The following is a 27,896-nucleotide window of genomic DNA, read 5'->3' as shown; positions in this document are numbered from 1 at the left end:
TGTATACATAGATTTCAACGAAACATTCACATAATAGAAAAATTCATAGTTGTCACCATACGGTGGGTTTATACAGAAGCTCTTTTCACACCCAACGCGTTTCAGGATATACAGTATTTTAGTCCTTCTTCAGGGGTGTAGAAGAAAAGAGAAATTCATCTAGGGTGATTAGAATGTAAAATGATGAGTGAATTACCACAACATGTAGATATATACATTAATCCACTTGAAGTTAGATAATCAACAGATCACTTACATAGTATGTTTCGTTAAGTTGCTTTAAAAACTTCAAGTTAAGATAGCATTGGGCATTGGTGCTGGTGGGGTTGCTGTCCCTTTAACGCCAGAATTGTCACAGGGTAGTGTCACTTAATGGTAACCTTATTCAAGGAATATTTTGCTCTCCTCCCCCCGCCTTCCACAGATGCGCATTGGCCAGAGTGGTATACTGAGGCAAAAAAAGGAATCCCTACGAGTAAAGAAGGATTTGAAATGAGTCTAAGAGAATGGGAGGTCTTTAGTTGGTGTAGGAAAGGTTAGCAATAAAACTCAAAATTATAAATGTGAAGTATAAAACAAAAAATACAAATAAGGAATAGTATATAAATACTGTGTATAAAATGGAGACTGAGACGAGTATAATAGACGTTGCCTGTCAGTCAGATTGATAACTGAAAGCAAAACAATATATAAAATAGTAAAATGTTATATTGCCGAAAATAGTTGAGAGTAAAAAGTGATAATATATTTTAAGTAATAGACAATATAATCTTTAGTACCGTCTGTGTTATTCTATAATTATTATTGCAGTGTGGGCATACCACTCTGTTTCTATAGGCATAAAGATAGCCAGTATAAATAAATACTATGTGTCTTGTTAGACTGGTAGCTATGACAGTCAGTTTGTGTATAGCATTTAGGTATCAGATATAGTTAGGTTGTAGTTACAACTGTCAGTAGTTGCAATATGAACAGATCACTCTCTGTTTCTGCAGGCATAAAGATGACCAGTATAGGTAAATACTGTGTGTCCTGTTAAGTCAGCAGCTGTGACGGTCAGTCTGCGTGTGGTATTTAAGCATCAAATATGATTTGATTGTAGTTATAAATGTCAGTAATATTTGAAATTTAAAAGGAGGACTGACAAAAGATTGTATGATGAACGAGTATATTAGAAAATAGCCAGTATAGAAATAAGAAGTACCTTTTTAAAACGAATATGTAGTAGACCAGTCACGCATCCCAGCATCCAGCATATACCACGCTTGAGCTGGGAATGAGTGGGTCTGGTATTTATGTAGAGTGAACTCTCATCAGCTGGCGCAACTAATTGCGCTCAGCTGAGTGTTGGGGTTCGTTGCTAAGGAGACCTGAACGCTGCCCCCTGAACTGAGGGTGCGCGGCGCGCCCCTACCGCGCACGCGCCAACGTGGCCACGTTGGTGCGGCGTCACACACACCTGGCCCACCGACACGATGTACCACACCGGCGCACTGCGCATGTCCGCCGGAGTAGTAAGATGGAGGTTGTGGGCGGAGATGTCGGATCGCCCAGCTGGCCTCTCATAACGCCGGCCAGATACTATGTCTGGGCGGCTTTCCATGCCGGGCAACCACTCTGGTCGATCACATCCAGAGGAAACTCGAGGGGAGAAACAAAAAAAGAGTATTAAAATTTAAGGACCTAAGGGCCTGGTATGCCCCTGGGGTGGAAACCCACGCCGTTTTTTTATTCAAAATTTGGCGCGGCGTTCCCCCTCATGATTCATACCAAACAGCTGTCAGCACTGCCTGTCGCTCATCATCGCGAAAGGAAAAAAAAAGTTTTCCTTTTCCGATGAGCGAGCCAGCGTGAGATGCACAGTACCCTGTCGCCGGGAACCAGCGCAAAGGGATCGCGCTGGAAACACAATCTCGCGGTCAAGTACTGTATGCCCATCATTAGAAGTGGTTGGATGAAGGGTAATATTCTAATGGTGGGCATACCCACCAATCTTTTTTTTTCGTTAAGCCCACAGGCTGCATGGAAAAAAGAACATTACAATGTATGCCCAAGGACCAGCAACGTACTGGTATGTTGCTGGACTTTGAGTGGTTATACCAGAATGATGCCTGCGGGTTTAGGTATTATCTTGGTAGCATTCTTTTCAGCCAGCTGCCGACTTTCATGTAAAAGCAATCCTAGCGGCTTTTTTACAAGCAGTGGTAGGGAATGCCCCCCCGCCGTCTCCCATGGTTTTCTCGGGCTCTCCTGTCCCAACAGGGAACCCGAGAATGCAGCCGGTGGTTCCGCTAGCTGACCATAGAGCTGATCAGAGACCAGAATGGCTCCAATCATCTCTATGGCCTAAGAAACTGGATGCTATGAGCATTTCATGACTTAGGTTTCGCCAGATATAAACAGCGACATTGGGAAAGCATTTTATCACACCGATCTTGGTATGCTCAGATGCTTTGAGGGCAGAGGTAAGATCTAGGGTCTAATAGACCCCAATTTTTTCAAAAAAAAAAAATAAAAATAAAAAAGAGAAGAAGGAGTACCTGTCGCTAACAATTGCTATCATAGGGGATATTTACATTCCCTGAGATAACAATAAAAATTATTAAAAAAATAAATAAATAAATAAGAAAGGAACAGTTTAAAAATAAAAAAGCAAAACAAATAATAATAAAAAAATAAAAAAAAAAGGAACCCCTGTCCCCCCGTGCTTATGCGCAAAGGCGAACGCAAGCGTCGGTCTGGTGTCATATGTAAACAGCAATTGCACCATTCATGTGAGGTATCACAGCGAAGGTCAGATCAAGGGCAGTAATTTTAGCAGTAGACCTCCTCTGTAAATCTAAAGTGGTAACCTATAAAGGCTTTTAAAAATGTATGTAGTTTGTCGCCACTGCACGTTTGTGTGCAATTTTAAAGCGTGTCGTGTTTGGCATCCATGTACTCAGCATAAGATCATCTTTTTTATTGCATCAAACATTTGGGCAATATAATGTGTTTTAGTGTATTAAAATTAAAAAAGTGTGTTTTTTCCAAACAAATTGCGTTTGAAAAATCGCTGCGCAATAATACTGTGTGAAAAAAAAAAATTTGCAATGCCCACCATTTTAATCTGTAGGGCCTTTGCTTTAAAAAATATATAATGTTTGGGGGTTCAAAGTAATTTTCTTGCAAAAAAAATATTTTTTTATGTAAACAAAAAAGTGTCAGAAAGGGCTTTGTCTTCAAGTGGTTAGAAGAGTGTGTGACATAAGCTTCTAAATGTTCTGCATAAAATGCCAGGACAGTTCAACCCCCCCCCCCCCACAAATGACCCCATTTTGGAAAGTAAACATCCCAATCTATTTGCTGAGAGGCATGTTGAGTCCATGGAATATTTTATATTTTGCCACAAAATGTGGGAAAATAACATTTTTTTTTTTGCACAAAGTCGTCACTAAATGATACATTGCGCAAATATGCCATGGGCATATGTGAAATTACACCCAAAAATACATTCTGTTGCTTCTCCCGAGTACGGGGATACCACATATGTGAGACTTTTTGGGAGCCTATCCGTGTACCAAGCACCGCCTTCAGACTTTCTAAGGGCGTAAAATGATGATTTCACTTTCTCACTGCCTATCACAGTTTTGGAGGCCATGAAATGCCCAGATAGCACAACCCCCCCCCCCCCCCCAAATGATCCCATTTTGGAAAGTAGACACCCCAAGATATTTGCTGAGAGGCATGCTGAGTATTTTGTAGATCTTGCTTTTTGTCACAAAGTTTTGAAAATTGGAAAAAAGCAAAACACATTTTTCTTTTCTTTCTTCATTTTCAAAAACAAATAATAGCTGCAAAATACTAACCATGTCTCTTAGCAAATACCTTGGGGTGTCTACTTTCCAAAATTGGGTCATTTTGGGGGGTTTTGTGCTATCTGGACTTTTCAGGACCTTAGTTACTGTGATAGGTAGTGAGGAGTAATCACCTTTTTATGCCCTTAGAAAGCCTGAAGGCGGTGCTTGGTTTTCGGGGCCCCGTGCATGGCTAGGCTCCCAAAAAGTCTCACACGTGGTATCCCCGTACTCAGGAGAAGCAGCAGAATGTATTTTGGGGTGTAATTCCACATATGCCCATGGCGTGTTTGAGCAATATATCATTTAGTGACAACTTTGTGCAAAAAAAATAAAAATAATAATAATTGTAATTTTCCCGCAACTTATGGCAAAATATAAAATATTCCATGGACTCAACATACCTCTCAGCAAATAGTTTTGGGGGTGTCTACTTTACAAAATGGGGTCATTTGGGTGGGTTTGTGCTATCTTGGCATTTTATGACCTTCGAAATTGTGATAGTTAGTGAAGAGTGAAATCAAAAATTTACGCCCTTAGAAATCCTGAAGGGGTTACTTGGTTTTCAGGGTCCTGTACGCGGCTAGGCTCCCAAAAAGTCTCACACATGGTATTTCCATACTCAGGAGAAGCAGCAGAATACATTTTGGGGTGTAATTCCATATATAACCATGCCATGTGTGAGCAATATATCATTTAGTGACAACTTTGTGTAATTTTTTTTTTGTCATTTTTCAATCACTGACAAAAAAAAATATTAAAAAAAAATATTCAATGGGCTCAACAAGTCTCTCAGCAAATTCCTTGGGGTGTCTACTTTCCAAAAAAGGGTCATTTGGGGGGGGGGGGGTTGTACTGCCCTGTCATTTTAGCACCTCAAGAAAGGAGATAGGCAGTCATAAACTAAAAGCTGCGTAAATTCCAGAAAGTGTTCCATAGTTTGTAGACACTATAACTTTTGCGCAAACCAATATACGCTTATTGACATTTTTACCAAAGACATGTGACTGAATACAATGGCCTAAATGTATGACTAAAATTGAGTTTATTGGATTTTTCTTATTATAAAAATTAGAAAATATAATTTTTTTTTCCGTGTATATTGCAAAGAATTAAAAAAATTGTAGAGGCAATCAAATACCATCAAAAAAAAGCTCTATTTGTGGGAAAAAGGAAGCAAATTTATTTTGGGTACAAAATTTCATGACCACGCAATTACCAGTTAAAGCAGAGCAGTGCCAAATTGTAAAAAGTGCTCTGGTCATTGAGCAGCCTAATCTTCCTGGGCTGAAGTGGTTAAAGTTATAATTTTCCTTTACTAAGTAAATATATATTGTTTTGCAGTATCTTGTCTTGTTATAAAACTGTGGGCACATAGGCGGGAAGTCTGGTTGGCTGTGGTCAGCCGATTCCTGAAATTGTTACCTTTTCTTCCTCATTTTTTCCATTTTAATGTGTAAAATATGATACTTTGCACAATATGCAACATTAAATAAAATAAGCAGAAGGACACGTGTGCCTTCTTATAAATCACGTCTTTCTTTGTTTTGTAACTGAATAAAATCTTAGACATGTTGTGGAAATTTTATTATATGGACTCATGAGGACATTTTATTCTAGGATGTGTGTTTTATAGAATGTCATCTGTCTCCCTGTGTCGGATTTAATCGAGGAGCGCTCTAGCAGAGTGCACTTGGGTTGAATCAGGACCAGCAGTGAAACCGTCAATATGAAAACCTTCTTATGGGCTTGGAGACGTGTTCTCTGTGTGTGTGTGTGTGGGCATTTGCCGGTTTGTAAGTATCAAGCGCAATGCGCTGGACTTCTTGCCTTTAAATGTCTATGCACATTAGAGAAGCGAAGTCCGCATAACGAGAGAAACATATTATATCTCGCTTGTGGCTATGCTATCCCTTTTGGATACATATCTGCTTTTATAAGAGGACATTGATATCTGCCTTGTCAGTATACTTGTTCCGTATATTGACAACAGCAGTAGCAATGTCCCCGCAGATCTTCTCAAGCCTGTAAGAACAAGTAGAATGATCTTACTAGATATTGGTTACTCTGAGAAGTATTGAGTGGGCTCCATGCTGACCAAGATGGTAGATGTGCATGCATGTGGCTGGGCGGAGGGCAGTCTACATGCCTCAAGTGGATGAGACGTGCACTTCTCCCTCCCACTCCTGTGGATGCCCTCCCCTTTAGTGTTGTCATTTCCTGTGTAGTCATTTTGCATGGAGAAAGCGATTGGCTGTTGGGGCCTGTGCCTGTGCTTGTAAGGGCAGGTTGTCGAGCGATCGCGCTAAGTACGTGAGGATGGTGACTATGTCTGTTTACTTGGGGAAATGTGGGAGACACGGGTTTAATGAGATGCATTATACCAAAAGGCTGAAAGGGCGCTTAGTAGCGCAGGAGACATGGATTGTGCATAGCGTATAGAGAAATCTCCACGTCAGACACAAGCTACAATAAAGCAGACATCTTGTGAATGCACAACCTGCCTCTCGTGTCTCATTCATTCAGTGTCTCCAGATATCTGTTGGCCCTATTGGAGTACCTACAGTGGGGCAAAAAAGTATTTAGTCAGCCACCAATTGTGCAAGTTCTCCCACTTAAAAAGATTAGAGAGGCCTGTAATTGTCATAATAGGTATAACTCAACTATGAGAGACAAAATGTGGAAACAAATCCAGACAATCACATTGTCTGATTTTTGAAAGAATTTCTTTGCAAATTATGGTGGAAAATAAGTATTTGGTCAATATCAAAAGTTCATCTCAATACTTTGTTATATATCCTTTGTTGGCAATGATAGAGGTCAAACTTTTCTGTAAGTCTTCACAAGGTTGTCACACACAAACCTCTACTACCAAGATCCCCAACTTAAAGCGGAGTTCCACACAAAAATGGAACTTCCACTTTTCGGAACCCTCCCCCCCTCCGGTGTCACATTTGGCACCTTTCAGGGGGGAGGGGGGTGCAGATACCTCCGGCATAGACTCCCATGGGAGTCTACGCCTCTTCCCGTCCCCACCGCACTGTCTCCTGGGAACACACAGCTCCCAGGAGAGAGCAGGGACCACTTGGGACGCGCAGCGCGACTCGCGCATGCGCAGTAGGGAACCGGGAAGTGAAGCTGCAATGCTTCACTTCCTGATTCCCTCACCTAGGATGGCGGCGGCAGCTGCAGAGAACCGAGCGGGTTCTCGGCGTCGCCTGCCGACATCGCTGGACCCTGGGACAGGTAAGTGGCCATGTATTAAAAGTCAGCAGCTGCAGTATTTGTAGCTGCTGGCTTTTAATATTTTTTTTAACTTTAGAACAAATTGATGCTGTCAAGTCTCTGCAAGCGAACTCTGACATAATAATCAAGCCCTCTGACAAGGGCGGAAATCTGGTCGTTATGAACATTCCCCAATATGTAACTATGTGCCAAAAAATTCTCAAGAACCGTAGTTGGTATCGCCCCATTTCTAAAACAGTGATTAATAACTTTGATGCACAATACAGTACCTGACCGCGAGATTGTGTTTCCAGCGCGATACCATCACGCTGGTTCTTGGCAACAGGGTACTGTGCATTCCCCCTGAGGGGGGAACGCCGCGCCAAATTTTAAGTAAAAAAATGGTGTGGGCCCCCCCCAGGGGGATACCAGGCCCTTAGGTCTGGTATGGATTGTAAGGGGAACCCCCTACGCCGTGGGGTCCCCCCCGAAATCCATACCAGACCCTTACCCGAGCACGCAGCCCGGCCGGCCAGGAAAGGGGGTGGGGACGAGCGAGCGCCCCCCCTCCTGAGCCATACCAGGCCGCATGCCCTCAACATGGGGGGTGAGTGCCTTGGGGGAGGGGGACGCCCTGCGGCCCCCCCCACCCCAAAGCACCTTGTCCACGTGTTGATGAGGACAAGGGCCTCTTCCCGACAACCCTGGCCATTGGTTGTCGGGGGCGACAAGACAGCGGCAGCAGACCGGGCCCCTCACTGGCAAAAGAGCTGGAAGAAGATAGTGGAGGGGCCCGGGAGAAGAGACGAAACACCGGGAGAAGAGGCCGAACACCGGGATAAGTCGAAAGGAGACCCCCCAAAGTCGGAAGAAGACCCCAGAGCTGCCTAATAAATTACTCTTAAAATCTGTGTACTGTGTTTTTTTTTATTGACACTTTTTCCCTAGGTGAATGGGTAGGGGTACCATGTACCCCATACTCATTCACATAGGGTGGGGGGCCGGGATCTGGGGGCCCCCTTATTAAAGGGGGGCTCCCAGATTCCGATAAGCCCCCTGCCCGCAGACCCCGACAACCAACGGCCAGGGTTGTCGGGAAGAGGCCCTTGTCCTCATCAACATGGGGACAAGGTGCTTTGGGGTGGGGGGGTCGCTTGTCCCCACCCCCTTTCCTGGCCAGCTGGGCTGCGTGCTCGGATAAGGGTCTGGTATGGATTTTGGGGGAACCCCAAGCCGATTTTTCATCATAGGGGGTTCCCCTTACAATCCATACCAGACCTAAGGGCCTGGTATACCCCTGGGGGGGAACCCACGCCTTTTTTTATTTAAAATTTGGCGCGGCGTTCCCCCCTCAGGATTCATACCAGACATCTGTCAGCACTGCCTGTCGCTCATCGCGAAAGGAAAAAAAGTTTTCCTTTCCTGATGAGTGAGCCATCTCGGCGCTGGCTCCCGCGACGGGGCTCACAGGTGTCAAATCTTGCCGAGAAATGCGGCGAGATTGACACAATATCGCGGTCACCTACTGTACTGTACAATCATTTTTCGGGCTTACTGCCAAGGTGTTATCGACCAAGAACCACTGCACCACCAAGTTAAGGACGTGAGCCAAACAGGGCACATGGGTCATTTGTCCCTGTCGGAGGGCAGAGAGGAGGTTGGTGCCATTGTCGCAAACCACCATTCCTGCCTTAAGTTGGTGTGGCATCAACCACCTCTGAAACTGCCCCTGCAGAGCTGACAGAACCTCTGCCCCAGTGTGGCTCCTGTCCCCCAAGGACACCAGCTCAAGCACCGCATGGCATCTTTTGGCCTGCGTACTTGCGTAGCCCCTTGAATGGCTACGGAGCACCGCTGGTTCCGAGGACAAAGCACAGGAAGAGGCCATGGAGGAAGAAGAAGAGGAGGGGGTGGAGGAGAGAGGTGTGTCACAATCATTAGCATTTTGGAGGCGTGGTGGCGGAACAACCTCCAACACTACTGCACCTTGTCCTGCATCCTTCCCAGCTGCCAGAAGAGTCACCCAATGCGCCGTGAAACTTAGGTAATGTCCCTGTCCATGCCTACTGGACCATGAGTCAGCGGTAATATGCACCTTACCGCTGACCGCCCTGTCCAGCGAGGCATGGACATTGCCTTCCACATGCCGGTAGAGAGCCAGAATCGCCTTCTGTGAGAAAAAGTGGCGTTTGGGTACCTGCCACTGAGGAACCGCACATTCCACAAACTCACGGAAGGGGGCAGAGTCTACCAACTGAAAAGGCAGCAGTTGAAGTGCTAGCAATTTTGCCAAGCCAGCATTCAACCGCTGGGCATGTGGATGGCTGGGAGCAAACTTCTTTCGGCGGTGCAGCAGCTGGGGCAGGGAAATTTGCCTGGTACAATCTGACTTCGGTGTACCGAAAGCAGATTGCCCACAAGTACTTGGCTGTGACACACTTAATTCTACACCTTCATTCCTCTCAGTGCAGGTCTCAGAGAGGACTGAAGGTATAGTGGGGTTGGAGATCTCAGCTGATGAGGAGCAAGGAGAGGTCCTCTTTGTTCTTTAGTGTGGGTCTTTTAGATACGCTTGCCAACGAACTGCATGGCAGGTCAACATATGTCTGGTCAAGCATGTGGTACCCAAGCGGGAGATGTTTTGGCCACGCGAGATACGCTTGAGACATATGTTGCAAATAGCAGCGGTGCGATCTGATGCACTCGTCTCAAAAAAGGCCCACACCAAAGAACTTTTTGAATAACGCGCAGAGACTGCAGCGCCCTGCACATGTGGAGCTTTGGGGTGTGATGCAGTCAATGTGCTGCCCTTAAGCTGGCCCCTGGAGGGCATCCTGCCTCGTTGGTGATGTGCCGCCTCCTCCTCCTCTCTCCTATCAGGCACCCACATTGAGTCAGTGACCTCATCATCCCCTCCCTCCTCATCACTGGAGCAAACCTGGCAGTATGCTGCAGCAGGGGGAGCATGACTGCCAGATTGCTGTCCTTCTTGGGCACCCCCTCTGTCCGTGCTCATGTTACTGCCTTCATCAAGCTCAGTATCATCATTAGAGCCTTCCAAACGTTGGGCATCCTCCTGGAGCATGTACCCAACACTGTGGTCAAACAGTTCGAGGGACTCCTCAGGAGGACATGGTGGGGCTAGGGAAGGAGTCACTGATGACATTGAGCCGAGGGAAGAGGCCGCTGCTTTGCCAGACAAAGTACCCTGGGCATGGGTGAGAGAGGATGAGGAGGATGAGGACGGCTTGGTCATCCACTCGACCAACTCTTCCGCATGTTGCGGCTCAACACGGCCAGCTGCCGAAAAAAAGGCCAAGCGTGTCCCACGGCCACGTGCTGATGAGGACACACTGTCTCCACGACCAGCACTAGACACAGAGCCTGCTTGCCCTCTCTTATTGGCTTGTGACTGTCTGCCTCTCCTTCTTGGCCTTCCAGACATACTAATGGCCTGTAGCTGCACTAAGCTGGGATATATATATATATATATATATATATATATATATATATGTACTGATACTGCAGCTAGCAAAATCAACTGCCTGCCTGTAGTATGAGAACACCACCAACCTTCTACAGGTAGCTTTAGCTGAACACTGTGAGGTGGACGCACCCCACTAACTTGTAGGTATAGCTGAACACTGTGAGCAGGACGCACTGCACTAACTGTAAATAGTCTAGCTGCCTGACTGTGGTACTAATAGAATCAAAAGAACACTAGCAATTTTCTTCAGGTAGCTGTAGATACTGTAACAAGACATGCCTGCCTGTCAGTAAGAAGATAACAGGAACGGATCTAGCTGAACACTGTGAGCAGGACGCACCCCACTAACTTGTAGGTTTAGCTGAACACTGTGAGGTGGACGCACCCCACTAACTTGTAGGTTTAGCTGAACACTGTGAGGTGGACGCACCCCACTAACTTGTAGGTTTAGCTGAACACTGTGAGCAGGACGCACCCCACTAACTTGTAGGTTTAGCTGAACACTGTGAGGTGGACGCACCCCGCTAACTTGTAGGTTTGTAAACAAAGAATGCGTTGCGCCTGGGAATATATCTTAATGTTTATACACCTTAGTGGTATCATGTGAATAAAAATAAAGGAAAGTGCAGTTTACAGAAAATATGGATCTAAGACCAATTTCTGTATATTCCCAGGTGCAACGCATTCTTTGTTTACATTTCACCGCACGGTCATGAATACATGATCTGCGTTTGCAGCCGGGTATTTATTCAGTTGTTTCTCTACTAAGGTACTGGATTATTGTGGCTCGCAAGATTTTTTCCTTGTAACTTGTAGGTTTAGCTGAACACTGTGAGGTGGACGCACTGCACTAACTTGTAGGTTTAGCTGAACACTGTGAGGTGGACGCACCACACTAACTTGTAGGTTTAGCTGAACACTGTGAGCAGGACGCACCCCACTAACTTGTAGGTTTAGCTGAACACTGTGAACAGGACGCACCCCACTAACTTATAGGTTTAGCTGAACACTGTGAGGTGGACGCACCCCACTAACTTGTAGGTTTAGCTGAATACTGTGAGCAGGACGCACCCCACTAACTTGTAGGTTTAGCTGAACACTATGAGGTGGACGCACCACACTAACTTGTAGGTTTAGCTGAACACTGGGAGCAGGACGCACCCCACTAACTTGTAGGTTTAGCTGAACACTGTGAGCAGGACGCACCCCACTAACTTGTAGGTTTAGCTGAACACTGTGAGCAGGACGCACTGCACTAACTGTAAATACTCTAGCTGCCTGACTGTGGTACTAATAGGATCAAAAGAACACCAGTAATTTTCTTCAGGTAGCTGTATATACTGTAACAAGACAAGCCTGCCTGTCAGTAAGAAGACAACAGGAACGGATCTAGCTGAACACCTTGAGCAGGACGCACCCCACTAACTTGTAGGTTTAGCTGAACACTGTGAGGTGGACGCACCACACTAACTTGTAGGTTTAGCTAAACACTGTGAGCAGGATGCACTTCACTAGCTTGTAGGTTTAGCTGAACACTGTGAGCAGGACGCACTGCACTAACTGTAAATAGTCTAGCTGCCTGACTGTGGTACTAATAGGATCAAAAGAACACCAGTAATTTTCTTCAGGTAGCTGTATATACTGTAACAAGACAAGCCTGCCTGTCAGTAAGAAGATAACAGGAACGGATCTAGCTGAACACTGTGAGCAGGACGCACCCCACTAACTTGTAGGTTTAGCTGAACACTGTGAGGTGGACGCACCACACTAACTTGTAGGTTTAGCTGAACACTGTGAGCAGGATGCACCCCACTAACTTGTAGGTTTAGCTGAACACTGTGAGCAGGACGCACCCCACTAACTTGTAGGTTTAGCTGAACACTGTGAGCAGGACGCACTGCACTAACTTGTAGGTTTAGCTGAACACTGTGAGCAGGACGCACCCCACTAACTTGTAGGTTTAGCTGAACACTGTGAGCAGGACGCACCCCACTAACTTGTATTTTTAGCTGAACACTGTGAGGTGGACGCACCACACTAACTTGTAGGTTTAGCTGAACACTGTGAGCAGGACGCACCCCACTAACTTGTAGGTTTAGCTGAACACTGTGAGCAGGACGCACCACACTAACTTGTAGGTTTAGCTGAACACTGTGAGCAGGACACACTGCACTAACTGTAAATAGTCTAGCTGCCTGACTGTGGTACTAATAGGATCAAAAGAACACCAGCAATTTTCTTCAGGTAGCTGTATATACTGTAACAAGACAAGCCTGCCTGTCAGTAAGAAGATAACAGGAACAGATCTAGCTGAACACTGTGAGCAGGACGCACTGCACTAACTGTAAATAGTCTAGCTGCCTGACTGTTGTACTAATAGGATCAAAAGAACACCAGTAATTTTCTTCAATTAGCTGTAAATACTGTAACAAGACAAGCCTGCCTGTCAGTAGGAAGATAACAGGAACGGATCTAGCTAAACTGAATACAGTGTATATATATATATATGCAACACCTGGGATGCATATATATACACAATACACTGTAAGTGCAGCTAACTGACTGACTGTTCTGCCTAATCTATCTAACTCAAATCAAATGTCACTGTCTGTCTGTCTGTCTCTCTCTCTCTCTCTCAATGAACACCGGAACACACACTACACAGGGCCGCCGTGCAGGCGGCCTTATATAGTGTGGGGCGTGTACTAAATCCCCTGAGCCATAATTGGCCAAAGCCTCCTTGGCTTTGGCCAATTATGGCTCTCTGTTCAGACGGCGCTGTGATTGGCCAAGCATGCGGGTCATAGTGCATGCTTGGCCAATCATCAGCCAGCAATGCACTGCGATGCCGCAGTGAATTATGGGCCATGACGCGCCACACGAATTTGGCGCGAATGGCCCATATCGTTTGCAATTCGGGCGAACAGACGATGTTCGAGTAGAACATGGGTTCGACTCGAACACGAAGCTCATCCCTAGTCCCAATGAATGTCAATTACTGGGCCATCCCCCACTAGGTTGCACTCCATGCTTGGAGACCTACTCTTTCCCCTTCCCCCCTCCCCCCCTCCCCTCTCCTCCCCTATTCTGCCCCCTCCCCAAAAATATTTTTTAATCCCCCTTCCCCTAAGCTAGTGTCCTTACCTGCATTTATAACCTGATCTTGTTATATATTTTGTTGATTCATAAGTTTGTGTATTATGAAAAAAGAATTTGGGGTTGGGACTTTATATGAGGCAATAACTGAGATTTACCTCCATCCCTATTCATTTGGAAAAGACAAAAAGAGGGTGGGACTTTATATGAGTATTATACTCATTGTTTTGTAATTGTTTTTACTTTTTTGATTGATGACTTGAGCCATTAATTTTTATTCTTTATGTGTACACTTCTGTAAATGAGCTTGGTTGCCTCTATAAACACTTGGCTAGCTGGAGCGGTTTTGTGGTCCTGCTCTGCTATCCCTGTCCCACCTTTATCCCAAATCTTTCCCCGGCCCATCATTGTTGGTCACTGACTCTCTTTCCCATTCATTCCGGTCCTGGGGAATGGTCTTTGGTGGGCCATATGGACGCCCAGGGCTTGCCTTATCCACCATGTAGCAGGCCCACTCATACGCCTGGCAGCGCAGGGGGACCCAATTGATCCCAAGGCGGCTTCTGCCACCTCAGATCTTATTCCCTCTTTGCCATCTCTGCACATCCCGGAACGCTGCGGCAAGGCTGGAGTCTCTCCACATACGTCCTCCCCTTGGACGTACCTGGCCCCTCCCTCCCCGTGCAGCCTCCTGGGGAGTGTAGTTTGAGGGTGTAGGCCGCCTGTGCGCATGCGCACAGGCGTCTTCTCATCCACCACGAGCCGATGACGTCACCCGCTGGCTCGCCGGAGGGTAGATTTAAACCGGCTTATCTGGCTGTCAGTTCAGCCAGAGCCGGAGGGAGACCCTTCTACCTAGTGGCGATTGTCTAGACTGGTAAGTCACTACTTAGCCCGACTGGGCCATATAAAATTGAAAGTCCTTTCCTTAGTTCTTGCTTCCATCCTTTCTTTAATTATTCAATTATTTATTGCCTTTTTTACTCATGTATATCTCTCCGTATTACTGACGCTCCCTCCCCTTAATGTAGGGGAACTCATTGGAGATTTCCCCTCCGTGTATTTCAATGCTCCCCTAGTTTCTATCTTTCTCCTGCTGTTTCCTTTCTGGACAACCTTCTTTGCCTGCCTCCATTATTTCTTATTTTCGTCTATTTTCTCTCTAGATCCTAAGCATAATCTTATAGAGATTTTCCTCATTTATTTTTCTAGTCTGCTTCCTGCAGCCTAATCTCCAGAGCCCCACTATAGACCCTGCCTAGTGTGTCTCCTTCATGGATTACTAGACAAATATCTTTTTGTGTAAATATTTAATCTGAGAGATGATTGTCCCCACTTTTTTACCATTTTTGAACTCATTAAGTTACTAAAATCAATCCTAACCTTACGAACCTTCACTGTCCCCCCAGAATCGCCCTATCTGCCCTCTATGGTCACACCTGACTGATTCTCTTGGATCGGGTCATTTGGGTTGCTTGTCTGGGGCCCAGCCTGGTGGTTTGTGGGTGCTAGCATTTGTTTGGGTAAGTGTTTATACCCATGTCCCCTTTTTTTTTGGCAACCAAGCTCACACTCTACTCAATTTCTTGTATGTTAAATTTGACTGTATGATTTATATGTATGCTATAACTTCTCTATATCTTATCTGTCTAGTGGTTTCAATTAAGCCTTGCACATCCCCTGAGGAAGCTAACAGCGAAACATGTCGGGCTAGTGTGTCTCCATTGTGAATTGTGATTTATTTCTTTATCTTATGACCACCAAACACCTGTAATTTTAAATTGCTCTAAATTTGCTTTTTTTTTTAACTATGTCATGTAATAAAACTCTTTTCTATTTTAACTGATGGAAGCAAATCCTTTCTCTTTGCATTTGGCACCGCAAAAATCCCCTTACCCCTTTTTGTTGTTTCTACCTACATTGGGATGAGGTGTCTAACCTAGGGGTGCTGCATAATCAACCAGACCAAACCTTTGTTGTTGTTGTTGTTGTTGTCACACACTGTTGCTGGTATGTTGGCCCATTCCTCCATGCAGATCTCCTCTAGAGCAGTGATGTTTTGGGGCTGTCGCTGAGCAACACGGACTTTCAACTCCCTCCAAAAGGTTTTCTATGGGGTTGAGATCTGGAGACTGGCTAGGCCACTCCAGGACCTTGAAATGCTTCTTACGAAGCCTCTCCTTCGTTGCCTGTGCGGTGTGTTTGGGATCATTGTCATGCTGAAAGACCCAGCCACGTTTCATCTTCAATGCCCTTGCTGATGGGAAAAGGCTTGCATTCAAAATCTCATGATACATGGCCCCATTCATTCTTTCATGTACACGGATCAGTCGTCCTGTTCCCTTTGCAGAGAAACAGCCCCAAAGCAAGATGTTGCCACCCCCATGCTTCACAGTAGGTATGGTGTTCTTTGGTTGCAACTCAGCATTCTCTCTCCTCCAAACACAACGAGTTGTGTTTCTACCAAACAGTTCTACTTTGGTTTCATCTGACCATATGACATTCTCCCAATCCTCTTCTGGATCATCCAAATGCTCTCTAGCAAACCTCAGACGGGCCCTTATATGTACTAGCTTAAGCAGGGGGACAAATCTGGTACTGCAGGATCTGAGTCCCTGGTGGCGTAGTGTGTTACTGATGGTAGCCTTTGTTACGTTGGTCCAAGCTCTCTGCAGGTCATTGGGATTTTTGCTCACCATTCTTGTGATCATTTTGACCCCACGGGGTGAGATCTTGCGTGGAGCCCCAGATCGAGGAAGATTATCAGTGGTCTTGTATGTCTTCCATTTTCTAATTATTGCTCCCACAGTTGATTTCTTCACACCAAGCTGCTTGCCTATTGCAGATTCAGTCTTCCCAGCCTGGTGCAGGTCTACAATTTTGTTTCTGGTGTCCTTCGACAGCTCTTTGGTCTTCACCATAGTGGAGTTTGGAGTGTGACTGTTTGAGGTTGTGGACAGGTGCCTTTTATACTGAAAACAAGTTCAAACAGGTGCCATTAATACAGGTAATGAGTGGAGGACAGAGAAGCCTCTTAAAGAAGAAGATACAGGTCTGTGAGAGCCAGAAATCTTGCTTGTTTGTAGGTGACCAAAAACTTTTATTTTCCACCATCATTTGCAAATAAATTCTTTCAAAAATCAAACAATGTGATTGTCTGGATTTGTTTCCACATTTTGTCTCTCATAGTTGAGGTATACCTATGATGACAATTACAGGTCTCTCTCATCTTTTTAAGTGGGAGAACTTGCACAATTGGTGGCTGACTAAATACTTTTTTGCCCCACTGTATAAGATGGGGTGGTCGTCCAGAATACCTACTATTTCCTTTTATTATATTGTGGTTTTTTTTTTGCATAAGAAATTAAAGTGTTTTTTTCCCCAAACAAATCGCATTGGAAAAAACGCTGTGCAAGTACTGTGTGACATACAAAATTACAATGATCACCAATTTATTCTCTAGGGTCCCTGCTAAAAAAATATAAATGTTTGGGGGTTCCAAGTCATTTTCTAGCAATAAATACAGATTTTTACTTACTGTCTGTATAAACAAAAACTGCCAGAAAAGGCCTGGTCCATAAGTGGTTAAGGCAACTTTTACATGGTCAAGCTGTCCATGGCACAGACTAGTTTATTTATTATCACTTGCACATTGGCATCAGAGCCTGTTCATTGTAAATTTTGGTGTCTTTACCCTCCAGGGAAGCCCAGAGGCAAGGTGAATGGACTGTTGCTTGGATGACTGGTGGCCTCTGTACTGTTTTTGAAAGAACAAGTTAAATTCAGCGGGGGTAGCTCAGGGTAGCCCCAGAGGTGTAGCTTTAAGCTTGTGGGTCCCAATAGGAAAGTTGACCTGAGCCCCCCCCCCCCACTACCAACCAAAGCTTCACTCTGAGCTGCCAGGTGAAAGCGGTGGGCTTTTATGTAAAAGAGGAAACTCAGAGTGCCCAGCTGCTCCAATGTTGGTTTACAGCCTAAGGGTAGTCACATCAAATATTGATTTGATTTAGATTTTTTCTTCTGTTCGCTTGCTCACTTTGGATTTTTGTAAATTGAAATATCTGTCTGTCTGTCTGTCTGTCTATCTATCTATCTATCTATCTCCAACCAACTTATTCCTGTTGTACAACTCACCTCCCAACTCTTCTCATTGAACGTTTGATGGATACTCTCTCTCCTGTTGGATTTTTGTTTTAGTTCCTCACAGGCTCGAGCTGTGGCATTTGCTTCACTTTTTCCAGTGACAGAAACCGAGGCCTCAATGTTAAGACAATCCTTCAGCTCCTCCATTGGTATGTCATCTATGGTGACTTGACAGGTCTTGATGGCATTGACCTCCACCACTTGGCCTCCTACATCTGCTTGGTTGATATAATGAGTGCCTTAGATGCTAATTAGTTGTCTGTATTGAACTTTAGTGGTGGCATCATAAGTCGGTGGCAGAGACTCCAAGGCCTGTTTTAGATCTTTGCTCATCGGTAGAATGAGGTTTGAAAGCCGGAAGCTGGTAAAGGGACACATTTAGAAAGATTTTCAAAAATAAAAACCATGAACTAATTTTTCCTATCATTTTAACAATTATATCAGGAGTATGCTTTTTATGGAGATGGCATTTTGGATTATTCCAAATATCTGTATATATATCTGCTTTAATATATATATATATATATATATATATCTATATGTGTATATATATCTGCTTTAAGTAGTTCTTTGGACTTAGTACATACGTCCACTTTAATCACAATCTAATGGCTTAGTAGTAGCAGCCATCAGCTTGTGCAGGTTTTCTTCAGCCAGCTCCCGGCTTCAAAGTGAAAGTGATACAGCAGCTGTATAGCCGGCAATCATTTTCACAGAGCAGGTGGGGCGGTGCCGCCCACCTGCGGCGGCACCCCCATCCTCTGTGGTTCCTGAGCTCTCCCGCTCTTACCGAGAGCTGGGGACCACAACCGCCAGCTTCAGGGTGGAGAGCCGTGTGAGACCGAGGATATGGATGTCTCGATATCACATGTAAACAAAGAAACTGGAAGCCACAACGGTTTCATCACTTTCGGGTTCAGATCCACCATTTCCTGATCAGTACAACCAGGGAACGCATTTAACCAAGCCGATCTGTGCTGGGTTAGATGGTGTGAAGGGCATGGGAGACATTGGGGTTTATTAGACCACTAATTTCTCCAAAAAGAGTACCTGTCACTTGCCCAATGCTATCACATGGGTTTTTTTTTTAACTCCTTATTATAGCACTCAAGTAAAAATTTATAAATCAAATCAAACAAAAAAGTTTAAAAAATATATAATTCAAATGTATACTTTTTTTAAACAATTGCAGTAACTCCAAATCATCACGCACACATGTGCAAATGCACACCAGGGTGCGCACGTGTATGTAAACCACAGTTGCACCATAAGTGTGGCATATCGCCACGAACATCAAAGTCAGAGCAAAAATTCTAGCACAAGAGCTCCTGAGTAACTCTAAACTGATGAGCTGTAATGGCTTTTAGAATGTCACCTATAGAGATTTTTAAGTACTGTAGTTTTTTGCGATATCACGGGCGCATATCATTTTAAAGTTTGGTTTCTATTTACTTGGCACAACCATCTTTTTTTTGTTTGACCAAAAATGGCTATTGTGTGTGTTTGCACTAAAATGTATTTTATTATAGTTTTCCTGAACATTTGCATTTAATAAACAATTACGCAAATATCATGTGACATAAAAATTTGTAGTTATCATCTGTTTTTATTCTATGGGGCCTCTGCTTTCAGAAAATACATCATGTTCTGATGCCGCGTACACACGAGCAAGTTTTCTGTCTGAAAAATCATGGATGGTTTTTCCGACGGGATTCCGCTCAAGCTTGCCTTGCATACACACGGCCACACAAAAGTTCGCTGAACTTACAACCGTCAAGCACCCGGTGATGTACAACACTACGACAAGCCGAGAAAATGAAGTTCGATGCTTCCGAGCATGCGTCAAATTGTTTCCGAGCAATGTGTAGGAATTTTGCGCGTCGGAATGTGTACAGACGAACGGGATTTCGGATAGGAACTTTTTCCGACTGAAAAATAGAGAAGCTGCTCTCAATCTTTTGCTGGATGGAATTCGGCCGGCAAAAGTCCGATGGAGCATACACACAGTCGCATTTTCCGACCAAAAGCTCTCATCGGTCTTTTGCTGGCCGAAATTCCAATCGTGTGCACGCGGCATGAGAGTTTAAGACTTTTACATGTGTGCAAAAAGTGAAAAAATGTACTCTAGAGGCAAACTGTTTAATAGGTAATACTGGGACTGTTGAGTGACTGACTAGGTAACTCATTGCTGTACTGATCAAATTAGCAAAATCTGTTTTATTGGAAGCAAAGAAATTTTGCAGCCAGTGACTAGGTCTTTCAAAGTAGTCAATGGAGTAACTTTTGACTTTTCTGTTTTTTTAACTATAATATATTACAGTTGAAGATGTACCTGTAATGGACACAACTCAGATGGTGCTTGATGAAGCTGTAACGGTCTGTGCTGGTTTTACTCTTACCAAACTGTGCCTCTTCTGACTGAGAACCAGCCATTACCAGGTTGGCAGTCACCTCGTTAGGGCCGAGCTCTAGACCAGCTTTCCAGTCATTCTTCACATCAGATGCAGATTCCTCAGCCAGCGACATAGAAGATTGGGAGAGCTCACTGTTGATCTTTTTAGAGCACAATGTCTGGGGCCTCCAGTCCACCATTGCAAGGGGCAGCTTTTGCCAAGCCATGTCCATATATGGGTTGTGACAGACAGTGCAGTTTTTGTCCTCTGTAGAAAACATCTGGAGATTTAGCAGGTGAGCCCTGGTCTGCTTCATGGTCACAATATCAAAACCTTGACCAAGAAGATTGTGCCCTGGGACAAAATCAAGTTCATTGCATTCTGGTTTCTTGGCAGGTCGGCAGGAATAGGTGGGTGGGGGGTGAGTTTGGCAGGAGGCAGAAGTGGCAAAGCTAAGTGAAATCAAGATGAGCCACATATTCAGTTGCGTGGAATTTAAACCCTGCAGAAAAGAGTTAAAAACAAGACCAAACTAAGATTCCCTATTGATAATGCTCTTTATGATTTACTATACATTATTATTTAGCATTTTTTTTGTGTCATCCGAACAAATCAACATACAAAATATCATACAAAATAAAGGGCACATTCATTGTACTTCCAATAGTAACTCAAACACAGATTGGATTGTATCTCTCTCTGTCCTTGCACAGAAAAAAAAGTACGTGTTAGGAAAATAAATGAATTAAATAATAATAATAATAATAATAATAATAATAATAATAAAATACAAAAAATACCTGGCTCAAGGTTTGATCCAGGTCAGTGCCAATATTAGTGTTTGGGTCAAGGTCAGGGCCAAAGGTAAGTATTTTTTGGGGGGGGGCAGAATTCTTTTTTTAAATTAATATCAGTGTCCGTTAGTGTCAGTGTGTTTTAGGTAGGATAAAAAAGCAAAATGTGCACTATTGTTTCTGGGCTGTACTACGGGTACAAATAACAACTAAGATACACATATGTGGTATCGCTATAATTGTCAGGAACAGAAGAATTTATTTTGGGTTGTTCTTTCGTGGTAGGTTATGGTAGTACCAAGAAATATACAGCTAAATTTAAATTAAATGATTTTTTTTCTATTTTGGGCCAGATTTACTTTAAAATAATAATAAAAAAAAACAATCCATTACCATTTACCGCCAAATAAAAGCCCAATGTGTCCTGAAAAAAAAAAAAAAAGTGGTATAATCCACCTGGATGCACAAAGTAGTTGTGAAGATATGTACGGTTTTACTAACACATGCCAAAGTCACAAAACTGGGCTTAGGCATCTAGATTTGTGTTACCCTTAGGCGCGTAGGGGTTAAATGGACTACAGAAAATCATTTGAGATTAAAGGACATATTAAAGGACAGTGAGATGTATTCCTCACAGGAACTGAAAGCAAAGTGGGGCATGTTTAGCTTGGAATCATGGGAATATAGGCAACTACAACATTTCTGGAGGAACTTACCAAAACTGCCTTGTTCAGTAAAATAATTAAATGTAACAGAATGGCTTCTGGGTTTTGGGAATACCCCTAAACATTGTATCTCCTATAAGGGCTTTTTCACCTCATATCAGCCCTTTCCCACATAAATGGATATAAGTCGCCCTTTTTGGCATTTTGTTACAGGGTAAAGCTTTGAATTGATATTTCTGGCATGTTTCGTCCTCTTCATTTTTCAATGCAACAAGCTCTTGAATATGTTCTATTATTATCCCCCAGGTGTTTTTTACCTTCTAAATAATATTATGTCTGCTCACCATATGGTTGTTGCCAATCCTTGGTGTGCAATCGTCCTAGGTAATTATTACTTTTCAGTAGCAAGGAGGCTTATTACATTGCAATATGTTGTGATTGGTACATTTGTTGTACCAACAATGATTTTTATTTTTGAATATTATTTTATTTATCAGACCTCCATGCTGGAAATCTCTTAATAACTGGGAATCTCTTAATAATCTCTTAACCAACAATGGGGCATAATTCCTGCCACAGACACCAACAATGGGGCATAATTACTGCCACCGACACCAACAATAGGGCATAATTACTGCCACCGACACCAACAATGGGGCATAATTCCTGCCACCGACACCAACAATGGGGCATAATTCCTGCCACCGACACCAACAATGAGGCATAATTCCTGCCACCGATACCAACAATGGGGCATAATTCCTGCCACTGACACCAACAATGAGGCATAATTCCTGCCACCGACACCAACAATTGGGCATAATTCCTGCCACTGACACCAACAATGGGGCATAATTCCTGCCACTGACACCAACAATGGGGCATAATTCCTGCCACTGACACCAACAATGGGGCATAATTCCTGCCATTGACACCAACAATGGGGCATAATTCCTGCCACTGACACCAACAATGGGGCATAATTCCTGCCACTGACACCAACAATGGGGCATAATTCCTGCCATTGACACCAACAATGGGGCATAATTCCTGCCACTGACACCAACAATGGGGCATAATTACTGCCACTGACACCAACAATGGGGCATAATTCCTGCCACTGACACCAACAATGGGGCATAATTCCTGCCACTGACACCAACAATGAGGCATAATTGCTGCCACTGACACCAACAATAGGGCATAATTCCTGCCATTGACACCAACAATGGGGCATAATTCCTGCCACTGACACCAACAATGAGGCATAATTGCTGCCACTGACACCAACAATAGGGCATAATTCCTGCCATTGACACCAACAATGGGGCATAATTCCCGCCACCGACACCAACAATGGGGCATAATTCCTGCCGCTGACGCCAACAATGGGGCATAATTCCTGACACCGACACCAACAATGGGGCATAATTCCTGCCACTGACACCAACAATTGGGCATAATTCCTGCCACTGACACAAACAATGGGTCACCAATCTTGCCACTGACACCAACAATGAGACATAGTTCCTTCCACTGGCAACAAAAATAGGGCACTATTCCACCCAGTGAGACAAACAAGTTCTCCCCCTAATACCAAAGATTGGGCATTGTTTACTCCCACTGGTCACAGTCCAGTCCGTCTAAAGTCTGAAGGACAGTAAACTGGCCCTTTCTTTAGAAAGTTTGGAGATACAACAAAGGGGGGATTTACACTATAAAAATATGAAACACAAGTCCATATGAGAAATACCTTGTTTGTCTACCCTTTTGTGTCATGTCTATGTGTGAGAATATAGAGATGTATTAATGATAAACTGGGGGGTATTTAATAAAACTGGAGAGTGCAAAATCTGGTGCAGCTCTGCAAATTAACCAATTTTCCAGGTTTATCAAAGCCTTTTTTCCAAGTTTATCAAAGCCAATTTTCAATTTCCAATTTTTATCAAAGCCAATTTTCCAAGTTTATCAAAGGTTTATCAAAGCCCCATTGTTGGTGTCGGTGGCAGGAATTATGCCCCATTGTTGGTGTCAGTGGCAGGAATTATGCCTCATTGTTGGTGTCAGTGGCAGGAACAAGCTAAATGGCTACCGTGCACAGCAGAACCAGATTCTGAGTGCACCAGTTTTAGTAAATCAACCCCATTGATATAATAATGACAATAATACTAATCATCAGGCAATCATTTATGTAATGGTATGTGTAAAAACAATACAAATTTGAAAATGACATACAATAAAATCCAAAAATACCCAATAGAGATGAAAACCCCAAAACGACACCCGAGAAACAAAAGCCTGTTTAATACGGGAAATCTTGCAGCATAAATGAACAATTTAAAAAAAAAAAGATCCTACTAACATCAATTTTTTTTAAAAAATCAAATAATAAAACACCAAAAATACCACATTCAGAGACAAAAGACCATTTTAAAAGAAAATTGCTATGGATGATACAGCAGCTAATAGTAACCGCTGACCTCAAAAAATAAAAAATAAAAAATAAATGACAAAAAGCCTATAATAGTATGGGATATAAAGGGCAGTAAAGGGGTTGGTTGCCCAAAGAGCTAGCAATCAGAATTAAAGTACAGTTTCCTAACAGCCCCTAATCTGTCCCTATGCAGTTTGTCAGCTTTGCCTATTCTTTCCCTGTAACAGCTTCCAATACAAGGACACTATGGTGGCTCTGTGCTCCCTTTTATAGTGGGGGGCTGGTACATAACAGAACCCCCGTTATTGGTCCGTATGAGCCTACCAGCCATAGTTCTGTGTCCTTTGCAGTGCATTAGGTTACAAGAAATGTGATTGGCTGAATTAGAGCATTGCTCTGCCGAGAAAACAAACCTTGAACCTCAACTCATGGCAGAACTAAACCCGAAACTCATCCCTAATGGTCACTAATAGGTGTGAATAGGAGGACAGAAGGACTTACCCAGAGTGAAGGTTCTGGATGTCCTCTGGAGGTTCTCTGATGTGATCTCAGTGATGAGCACACTGACACTGAAGGACTGGAGGAGTCTGGATGTGTTATATGTGAGTGTTGGGGGGGGGGGGGGGTCACATCTTCTCACATTGTGTAATAAGGAACAAATCATCTGACAGTCCCACTGAGAAAACCCACCACAGATCTACACCCTTCTCTACTGCAAAACCTCCAACACCCAGCCAAGGCTGCTAAAGATCAATTTTTAGTACCTATTCTTATTTTGTATGTATGGACTCTGCAAAGTGCCACTTCTTTTGCCCTTTGTGCTGCATTAGTGGCACTAATGTCAGTGTGTTTAGGGATGGGGCATACACCTCCCAGTTCGGTTCACACCAGAACATCTCGACCAAGCAAAAAGTTCTAGCGAACATGCAAACCCTATTAAAGTCTATGGTACATGAACATGAAAAATCAAAAGTCCTAATTTTAAAGGCTTTTTATGCAAGTTGTTGCCATAAAAAGTGTTTGGGGACCTGGGTCCTGCCCTGGGGGACATGTATCAATGCAAAAAAAAGTTTTTAAAACAATCAGTTTTTTTCAGGAGCAGTGATTTTAATGATGCTTAAAGTGAAACAATAAAAATTAAATATTCATTTAAATATTGTGCCTGTAGGGGTCCCCTGTAAAGTGGCACATCTGTGCAATGCATAGAACATGCCGCAGCAATAATGACATTTCTAAAGGAAAACATGTCATGAAAACTTGCTTGAGGCTGTAATGTATTGCTGGCTCTCAGCAATACAGGTTTAAAAAAAAATTTAAAAAAGGTCCATACCAGGCCCTTCAGGTCTGATATGGATTTTAAGGGGAACCTTACCCCAAAATGCAAAAAAAACTGCATGGGGGGTTCCCCCCTCAAAATCCATACCAGACCCTTATCCGAGCATGTAGCCTGGCAGGTCAGGGAAAATGGGGGGCGAGCGAGCGCCTCCCCCTCCTGAACCATACCAGGCCACATGCCCTCAACATGGGGAGGGTGCATTCGGGACAAGGGCCTCTTCCTGACAACCCTGGGCTGTGGTTGTCGGGGTCTGTGGGTGAGGAGTAGGGATGGGCTGTTCGATTAGGTCGAACATGAGTTCGACTCAAACATTGGCTGTTCGCCCGTTCGCCGAATAGCAAACAATTTGGAGTGTTCGCTGCAAATTCGAAAGCTGCGGAACACCCTTCAAAAGTCTATGGGAGAAATCAAAAGTGCTCATTTTAAGGGTTAATATGTAAGTTATTGTCATAAAAAGTGTTTGGGGACCTGGGTCCTGCCCCAGGGGACATGGATCAATGCAAAAAAAGTTTTAAAAACGGACATTTTTTCGGGAGCAGTGATTTTAATAATGCTTAAAGTGAAACAATAAAAGTGAAATATTCCTTTAAATTTCGTACCTGGGGGGTGTCTATAGTATGCCTGTTAAGAGGCGCATGTTTCCCGTGTTTTTCAACAGTCCGAAAGCAAAATGACATTTCTAGGAAAAGAAAGTCATTTAAAAGTAGTAGCGGTAGCGCCGGCAGCTATAATGAATTGTCGGGTCTCTGCAATACTCATAAAAGTCATTGAAAAAAACGCCCTGGGTTCACAGTGCATTACCAGGCCCTTTGGGTCTGGTATGAATATTAAGGGGAACCCCGAACCAAAATAAAAAAAAAAAATGTGTGGGGGTCCCCCCAAATTCCATGCCAGGTCCTTCAGATCTGATATGGATATAAAGGGGAACCCCATGCCAAATTTTTTTTTAAAAAATGGCGTGGAGGTCCCCCTCAAAATCCATACCAGACCCTTCAGGTCTGGTAAGGATTTTAAGGGGAACCCCGCGCCAAAATTAAAAAAAAAAATGGCGTATGGGTCCCCCTAAAAATCCATACCGGACCCTTGTCTGAGCACGCAATCTGGCAGGCTGCAGGAAAAGAGGGGGGGACGAGAGAGCACCCCCCCTCTTGAACCGTACCAGGCCACATGCCCTTAACATGGGGAGGATATCCCCATGTTGATGGGGACAAGGGCCTCATCCCCACAACCCCCGGGCAAGGTATGCGGGCGGGAGGCTTATCGAAATCTGGAAGCCCCCTTTAACAAGGAGACCCCCAGATCCCCCCCCCCGTGTGAAATGGTAATGGGGTACAAATGTACCCCTACCATTTCACAAAAAGTGTCAAAAATGTTAAAAAAGACAAGAGACGGTTTTTGACAATTCCTTTATTAATGTCTTCTTCTCTCCCCGCTTCTTCTTCCATCTTCTTATGGTCTTTATTCGGTTTTCTTCCTCCATCTTGTTCTTCCCCCGCTTCTTCCTTTTCTTCTTCCGATCCTCTGCTTCTTCTTTCGGTATTCTCATCCACATCTTCCTCCGGCTTCTTCTTCCCCGCTTTGTTTTTCAGATGATCCACATCCATGGGAGGTTCCCGCTGTGTGACACTTCTGACAGTTCTTATATAACTGAGGGTGGGGCCACCCGGTGACCCCGCCCCCCTCTGACGCACGGGGACTTCACGGGGACTTCCCTATGGTTTTCCCCATGTTTTCAGAAGGGGCGGGGTCACCCGTTAGGTAACGGGTGACCCCGCCCCCTCTGACATCAAGGGATGTTTACATTACAGTTAAAAAAAGAATTAACAATAATTTTTTTTTTTTTTTTAAGTGCCCATGTCCCTGTGTGCTCGCACGCAGAAGCAAACACATACGTAAATCCCACCCACGTATTTAAACGGTGTTCAGACCACACATATGAGGTATCGCCAAGAACGTTAGAGCGAGAGCAACAATTCTAGCCCTAGACCTCCTCTGTAACTCAAAACATGTAACCAGTAAAAAATTTTAAAGCGTCGCCCATGAGGATTTTTAACTGCTGAAGTTTGGCGTCATTCCACGAGCATGTGCAATTTTGAAGCGTAACATGTTAGGTATCTATTTACTCACGCAACTTCATCTTTCACAATATGCAAAAAAATTGGCTAACTTTAATTTTTTTTTTTTTAAAGCATGAAATAGTTTTTTTTCCCAAAAAATTGGAAATTTTTTTCGAAAAATTGCTGCGCAAAAACCGTGCAAATTAAAAGTTGCAACGACCGCCATTGTATTCTCTAGGGTCTCTGCTAAAAAAAACATACATAATGTTTGGGGGTTCTATGTAATTTTCTAGCAAAAAAATGAGGATTTTTACATGTAGGAGCGAAGTGCCAGAATTGGCCTGGATGGGAAGTGGTTAAAGGAGAAGTCCATCCTGAGTTTGTTTGGCTGGATTTCTCATATTGGTCACAGGAGTGCAATTCATTTTGC

General features: G+C 43.9%; 1 pseudogene; it reads right to left on the bottom strand.

The window, feature by feature from the left end:
• Positions 1–659: 659 nt before the first annotated feature.
• LOC141147941 (perforin-1-like) lies at positions 660–20,658 on the bottom strand (annotated as a pseudogene).
• Positions 20,659–27,896: the final 7,238 nt, after the last annotated feature.

The sequence above is a fragment of the Aquarana catesbeiana genome, linkage group LG06 (genome assembly GCF_042186555.1).
Source record: "Aquarana catesbeiana isolate 2022-GZ linkage group LG06, ASM4218655v1, whole genome shotgun sequence".
Taxonomy (NCBI): domain Eukaryota; kingdom Metazoa; phylum Chordata; class Amphibia; order Anura; family Ranidae; genus Aquarana; species Aquarana catesbeiana.
This window is presented reverse-complemented; position numbering and strand designations above follow the sequence as displayed.